Source organism: Parasteatoda tepidariorum, chromosome 1 (genome assembly GCF_982258835.1).
Source record: "Parasteatoda tepidariorum strain Cologne lab strain chromosome 1, Ptep-v5.0, whole genome shotgun sequence".
NCBI classification, from domain to species: domain Eukaryota; kingdom Metazoa; phylum Arthropoda; class Arachnida; order Araneae; family Theridiidae; genus Parasteatoda; species Parasteatoda tepidariorum.
Genome location: NC_141755.1, coordinates 89,123,771 through 89,132,083, shown reverse-complemented (window position 1 = coordinate 89,132,083; position 8,313 = coordinate 89,123,771). Strand labels below are relative to the sequence as shown.

Genomic DNA, 8,313 nt, shown 5'->3' with positions numbered 1-8,313 from the left:
AAACAAAAGCTTTATCAAGATCTTACGAATCACTATTCAGGAGGGCGTGATGGGGAAAAAAACCATCAAATACAGTTTGATTGCCAGATGAAACTAATAATAGTCTTTCAACTTTTCTCTGTTTCTTTACGGGAATCGAACTGGTACACCCGCTCTCCTCAATAGTGAATTGGCTAATTTCGATATAGTTTTTGTTTTATCCTCACTTAACTTTTTGCAAATCCTAACATGAAAACTTTTTTTTTCTTCAAGAATGCAGAAAATTTATACCAAGAATTTCAGAACATAGTGGCATATAATTTTTTTCCTAACTTAAAAACATTTTGTGATCATTTTTAGAGCTTCATTTCATTCAACCAAATCTCTTTGAACAAGGCGTTTTTTTTTTCTTTTTTTTTTCTCAATCATTTAAACAGATAACGCGAAACCAGTGTTCTATTGCAGCTTTCCGTGGTGTTCCTTACCCGTAATTGCTGGCTACTTCCATGGAAAATTTCTTCACGGTAGCTAGTTGGTCCCAAAGGTTCATCCTGGAGTTCTTTTGTCTTCTGGGTTAATTTCAAAATTACAAGACTACGGAGTTAAGCGTATAGCTGTAGCTAGTCGATACAAATTCCGAACCCAGCTCGCACCGACCACAGTGCTGACGTAAAATATTTTCAGTAGGCAAATCCTGGGTTGAGTCCCTTTGGAACCAGGCTAAATGTGGGAGGCTCTATTACAAGGCTACGGAGTAGAACATTAATAGTCGTAAACACGAAATTGGGTTTGCTGTTCAACGACGGTTATAAAATAAATTAAAAAAATTTCTTCATAATTTTGTAATGAATCATATTTGGTAACTATTGAAAAAAGTCATATATGAATATCTTAAAAAAGTAAAAAGTTTCGAGCAATTTTCTATGTAGCTTTTGAACTTTTTAAAATAGAGCACAAAATGTTTAGGGATTTTCCACAATAATTTTATTTTGCGATATTGCAAATGACACTACCTTATAACCGGACAGCAGGAACAAATGATAATTTGGGAAAGACACCTGATCACTTAGAGCTCTATTTTAAGAAGTACAAAAACTGAATAATTTATGCAATGAGCACGGAAAAGTTTTTGAAATTATATTTATTCTCAACATTGTAAAATTGTAATATATTTTAATTTTATGTTGAATTATCCTAGTTTACGATGCTTTTAATTTCTTTAATATCTTTTAATCATAGCACCAAAACTTTATACTGCACATATTTCAAAAGAATAATGTTTAACGAATGTGTAAATCGAAAGTTACTGTCGACGTTTTTTATTATTCTAATTTTGAAAAGAAAAAAAAAAAGGTTTGATAAAATTCCTAACACAAATATTACCAGAGTTCCAAGAAAAAATTTTAAAATTAGACTTTTAAATTTATAGAATCTTTAGAATTTATAAGAATTTTAAAATGTTAGAAATCAACTCGAAGTCACAGCAAGTGAATTTTGAATCCCACATTTGGATAATAATTTTTCCCTTTGATTTGCTCCAATTTCGCAGTGAATTTTTATTGCTTTTTTAAAAACTGTTTCGTCGATCTACTATGGATTTCGACTTAGTTTTAAAATCCCAATATTTTTAATTCTACTCAATTATGACAAATGAATCTCAAATCGCGCATATGAGCTATCACCTTGCATTGTATTGATTTCCTCGTAAATCCGTATGGTAGTTTTACAGTAATTACTGTTACAGATTTCTGTTTAGTTTTTTGAAATTCCGATAAATTTAATCAGATAATAAAAAACAGGTAATTTTTTGACGGACGCTTTCAATTTGCGCCGATTTCGTCATGAATCCATGTTTTTTCTTCTTTTCTTGATAACTTTTACAGCGGTTTAGCTCATGAATTTCTAAATGTGATTTCCCAATATTTTTAAATCGAAACTAGCACGACGCAAGAATATCGAATCTCGTATAATAGTAATCACTAGAGTTAGTGGAAAAAAATAAAGTACGTTTATTTTAAAATTTTTTTAGAAAACTTAGTAAAATTTGTGAAAAAGCTTGATTTTTTTCAAATTCTCATTAATTACAAGTACAGAAAATATTAACCATTAAAAAAAAATTATGCTGTTTTTATTTTTATTACAATAAGCAATTTTTCAGCACTGAAGCGAAGTACAAAAATTCGAAATTTTATTTTTTCAATATTTTTTTAGTTTCAGTTAATTAATTAGATTTTGTACCGATTTATCGCTAATCCATCTGATTTCCTATTGGATATCGCAGTAATTCTTGGGTAATTCTACATATTTAAGTTACTTTGTATAGATATATATCTATATATTTACAATATTATTGCAAAATCGGAATCAGAAAGTTTGAGGAATACGTGACAGAGCGAACCACCATTCAGTCACCATTCAAAATTAATTGGTCGCCGATGGCGACTGGTGACCAAATTTCCCGAGCTCAGAAATAGCAGAAAGCTAACTGTACTGGATAATTTAATTATAGTATGAAGAGTAATAATAGTATGTAAAGTAATTCTACAAATATTTTTAAAAAAATCAGTTGTTGTTAGGACCTAATATTTTTCTAATAGTTTTAACTAATTTAATTTTTATTAGCAAATGTAACTGAAGTGAAATATATTTAAAAATAATATCGCTAAATTCCAATTTTCTCACCTTTATTCTAAGAAAATGAACCCTAAGAAAGAAAGTAAATTATTATCCCACACAATTAGACAAAAAGTAGTAAGTTTTTCTGAATTAATTCCTGAATTAATGTTTCTATTCTGTTTGTTTTTTGAAGCGTTTGACAGTATAAATTTCCTCAATAGATGGCGTTAAAACACTGCAAATTCGGCAATCATCTTTACTGCTTGTTTCAGATTGCGATTTTATTTGCAGATATTAAGTAAAATCAAAGCTGACTACTATAAAACTTTATTGCATAATATGTAAATAAAGTAAATTGGACATGAAGTGGTCAGAAATACGAAGTTTTTGTTCTCTTTTTATACTGAAAAAAAAAATCATATCTAGCAAATCATTGCGAACGAAAAGATATTAAGATAATTGCGACGAAATAATTCATTTCGTGTTTATAGTTCCTATAAAATAAAATATGATTTGTTTTTTTAAATTGTTTGAATTTGTTTGTGCTTGACGGAAAAGGCCCAATTAGTTGCTTTTCAATTAATCGATTAAGGAAAGATGGATATCGCCAGCAAGTAAACATCTAAACTTTAGAAGCGAATCTGTCAATTAAAATATCGTCAGCGTTCAACTAGAGCTCATAACTATCTATTTTTTTATTATAAAATAATAGCAATTCATGTAAATTTTCTTCTTCACTACACTTAAAAATGTAGTTAATTTCAAAAGTGAGTTTCAGCTTCAGTCTAGATTAAAAAATGTTTTAATCATTGATTAGTAACCATTTTTTTCTAATGTTTACATGTTTGTTGACATTCCACCTGCTATGCATTCCAAAACTATCGGCATTTAATGGAATGTTGACAAATTACACTGCGGATTTAAGTTTTACCCTGAAATAAGTAGTATTTCTGGAAATTAATTTAGTTATTCGTTAGAATTGTAAGTAATTGAAGGCAAAAAATCGTTAGAAAAATATTTAAAAAATAATAAAATGTTCTCATACTATAAATAACCATAAACTTTTTTACATCGTGAATTTTTTATTTACTGTCATTGTGTTTCCTAAGAATTCTTGCTTTTATATGTGAATAATTAGAAAATTAGTGGAATACCTTTTTAATATTTTATAATTATTCTTCCAAGTTTTAAATAATCCACATTGGTTTAGATGAAACACATAAGATATATTTACATATTGCATTTAGATATATAATTTTTAGATATTTTATAAAATCTATATTCAACTGTTTATACATACATGCTTTAGAATTTGTTTAATTTACTAAGTATATTCTGCATGTTGAACGTCTGCAAATATTTGACTTTTTTATGTTTGTGATAGCACTGTTACATTTATAATTTTTGTACTGTGCAATAAGGCTTCAGTTATTTAATTAAGTTAACGTAATTCCAAATGCGCCGTTAATATATTTTAGTTTTTATTATTACAGATTCTTAATCATGCTAAATTAAATGTTATTTATTTAAAAAATTCTGCAATTGTAATTCACTTAAAAAAATTTGTCTCATATTTGTTTTGAGTAAGTATGCTCAACCAATTTTGCATAGTTGTAAATAGGAAGGAGAAAATAAAATTTTGAAAGCTGACATTAACATAAAGCTGTAATCATACAAATGTATTTAAATTTTATTAAACAAGGTGGTTGAATGGTAACTGATTTTGCATAGTCATACATAAGAATGAGGAAATAAAATTTTAGAAGCTAGCATTAACAAAAAGCTATAATCATACAATTGTATTAAAACTTTATTAAGCCAGGTTGTTGAATGGTAGCTGATTTTGCATAGTCTTACAAAAGAATGAGAAAATAAAATGTTATAAGCTAACATTAACATAAAGATGTAATAATAAAAATGTTCTCCAAATTTTATAAAATCAGATAGCTGAATGGTAGCATTTTGCACTCCCATGTCAGAGTTCTATCCTCGGATTTGGTATGGTAGACTCAACCTCTTTAATATTTCGATAATATAAGTGCAAAGCATGCTCGGAGACTAAACACTGGAGGTTCTACGTTCCGCTGACCACCTATCCAGAATATCTGCACTGCGAAAACGAGATGAGCAGAGTAGGCTTTAGCCTTCGAAAGGTTGTAGTGACGCTGAATTTAGTTTATTTAAATTTCAATTGTAAATATTTTAAATTTTTTATACCTGACAGATATGCAAAATGAAGTCTTTCCCATCTGTGTATATATAAGAGTTTATTATGACAAATTTGTTGGTATAACAAATTTGCTTCAAAGATTAACATGCAGGCCATTGGCTATATATTCCTGACTTAACACATTAAGTTTTATTTACTCTATCTCATTGACTATTTGAAAATTATGTTTAGAAGATTTTTTAATCATGCAATTAGGATCTTTAAACTATTAACAAATTATTCCTTCTGTAGCCTAAGCACAAAGTGCTTAAAACTGCTACTCATCATATTGCTTAACAGTTTATATTTGGTGCAGAATTATTTGTGCCTACCTCTCTCCTACAAAAAAAATCAAGGCTAAATTTTGAAAATTTTATATGCTGTCAATAGCTTTTGAATTGTAATTATGTAGGCAATTTTACATGATTTGTTGTTTTTTATTACAACTTTGATTTGGTAAATGAAATAATTGTTCATTAAAAAAATGGTAATGATTTTTCTAAAAGGAGTTGTTTATTTTGATACCTGTAAAACATTTGTTATTTTCACTCGTCTTGTTGCAAAATATTAGCTCTTGGACTCATGTACATTGCAAAAATAAATTTATTTTTTCAAGAAGTTGACCTTCGTGTAAATGTTGGTTTGATAACCTAGAAGAATCCTAGTGGTCCTTCCTGCTTTTGTCTGTTTTCTTTTATTTTAGTATTTGTTTATAAGACCTTTTTGAGCAGGAAGCATGTTCTATTGTTTAAGTTTAGCTTTCTGCTGTATAATATCAGGGGTCTGTCCAGGCCACCGTTCAGCGGTACCTTCACAAATCCAACTTCAGGAGAAACGGTAGTTTCACAAAAAACTTTTTCTTAAAATTTTATTTTTTTATCCCATAAGAAACGATAAATCCATATTTTTGTGTTGATTTCTTATTATAATTTTTAATTTTTCACAAATTATGTCTAAATTTTCACAAAATAGGTACCTCTCAGAAAAAATTAGACAGACCCCTGAATACTTAACATACAATATCATTTAATAAAGAGTGTTAAAATTTTTTAATGATTTTCAGCAGAATTTTATATTGTCTGAATACTTATCTTATTTTGATTGTCTATCTGCTTAACCTTAAATATTTGAGCTACTAGTACATGTTAATAATACAATTTGTAAAACTTTTTCTTTACCAAAAATTTAGAAGCAGAAGTATATTTATTCTTATAAAAGTTAATGTGAAGTTCTCTTCTGTTTTAATTTTTAAAAGTATTCTTTTTTGTTAAATTTTAAATATTTTTATTTTAATCACTAATTAAGTATCATGAAAAATTTAATTGTGTATTTTTCTTTTAAAGGGGAAAGTTCATTCTCTTGTTATGGTGCTCAATTGGTTTCATCCATGTCGTTAAGGTTATCTTTGTAAGTATATTTTAATTTATATATTTATATCAAACTATAATAAATTTATTTACTGAATTTTATTTCTTATATCTTTTTGTTTAATAGACCCTGCAATTCTTTTATATGCTTAAAATTTCATTGCATGCATTTATTTATTATTATTTTATTTTATTATTATTTTATTTTATTATTATTTTATTTTATTATTATTATTTTTTAATAAGGCAATTAAACATCAACTTTCAGTAATAGTTAAATTCTTTCTTTTTTTTTTCCTTAAAAATTTATTAATATATAACAAAAACAAGGGTTTAATACTTTTCAAACATGTTGTGATAACATTTTTCTGCTATATGACAATTTAAATATTTGGCAGGAGCCTACTGCTGCCTTGATTAAGGCTCAGATTTGGTGCAATATTCATTTAGAATAATTTTGTTTCTTTTTATACAAACCTTATTTTATATTTGCATGGGTAATAATGACTAGGGCAAGAAATAATCCTCTCTCATTATTTTCTCAAAATTATTTTGAGTAAATAAAGATAAGATAGAAAAAAGAATTTATTTATTTTAAATAGATTGATCTGAATATTTATTTTTGATAATAATGAAAAAATCTTTATTTTTAAAATGATTAATTATGCTTTTATTTTACAGACTTTATTGATTATCATCAACTACATTGTTTTGATGTAAGTATATTATATTGTATGATGTTTTACTTCTAAAATTAAAAAATTATTATTTTACTTTGGCTTTGTTGTTGATTACATTACTAATGAGCAAAATAAAAAGTGCTAAAACACCTAATCATGATATTGCAATTTTATTTTTGATAACATCAAATAATTGTTGTGAATTATTGTACAAGCATTGGCGTAGTATTGCACAGGGCAATATGGGACATCTGTTTCCAGGTGCAACATTAGAGGAGTTCCAAATTTATGCTAGAAATTAATATATAAAGCGTTTTTTCCCTTTAAATATTCCCAGTTTCATTTGCTAGTTATGGGCTCCATAACATCTTTAAAAAAATTTCAGATTTACCTAAAAATTTTATTGGTTGTCTAATATTAATGTAATTTGCTTTGCACATCGATTTTGTGAATTTTTTTTAACAAATTGGTGGTGTTTTCAATAAAAAATGCCCTACCCAAATAATTTGTTTATAAATGCACATAATTAAATCAATCAAAGACCATAAGCAAACTCAATCAAATCTAAGTACAATCAAAACAAGAATTAACATACAATAAATTTTAAACCAAATGGAATTTTTATGTAGGAAGTTATTGAGTTACATTGTTTTAGAGACATTAAAAATTTCAAAATTTTATTCAATGAAAAATTTAACAATCCAAAACTAAGTGTGGTGAATTTCAGTTTTTACATAACCTAAAACTTAAAATGGTACCAAAAAGCCCCATTAAATCTCCTTTCATCATATTGGAAGGAAGTGCAACATCACAGTTTGTCCCTGATTGTTGTAAACTCTAACTATGCCTTTGCATGTAAAAATATACTTTTATTTTTAAAATTTATGTGTTATTGCCATGTTTAAAAAGTGTTTGATTTGTAAATTACATTTAAAAACATTTTGGGGGGGGGAAAGTTTATTTTGTTAAAACAGATTTTTTTAAATTATAGTTTAATTTTAATAAAAATGATACTATTTGTCAAAAGTTGAGACCCAGATGGTTGTGTGATTAGTTACTGTAAAATGTTGAGAAAGCAAACAAACTTTGGTCTTCTATATATGTTTATAGACTTTAAAATTAAATAAAAATTCTTCAACTGTATTTCTCATAAATTGCTTTTAAAAAATCAGAAGAAAATTTATTTAGCTGTTATTGTGAAAGTATACATTTCCTAAAAATTTTTTTTTGCTAATTTAAAATGATAAATTATTCTTATATTATGCTCAAAAGCATAAAATTTTAGCGTAATATTTTTTTATAAAGAAAATCAGTTTGATTACTATTCAAATGAAAGGCTAAAAATAGTTTGACTTTTTAGTTTTGCAAATCATCTAAGACATTTAGAAGAAAATATTTAATAATTTTCTTTTTTTTCTCGTAAGGATTATACTTGACGTATTGTATGATTAAAAAGTTACTA

At 26.7% G+C, this 8,313-nt stretch overlaps 1 protein-coding gene across 2 annotated transcripts in view; it reads left to right on the top strand.

Annotated features, from left to right (window-relative positions):
• The first annotated feature begins 2,865 nt into the window (after nucleotides 1–2,865).
• LOC107447537 (uncharacterized) overlaps nucleotides 2,866–8,313 on the top strand; it is a 108,302-nt gene continuing 102,854 nt past the window's right edge. Inside the window, exons 1-3 of one of the 2 annotated variants that reach the window (XM_016062466.4) lie at nucleotides 2,866–3,362; nucleotides 6,148–6,211; nucleotides 6,853–6,887. The gene's annotated coding sequence lies outside the window, so the exon portion shown is untranslated. The other variant, XM_087168649.1, reaches the window with a different exon arrangement.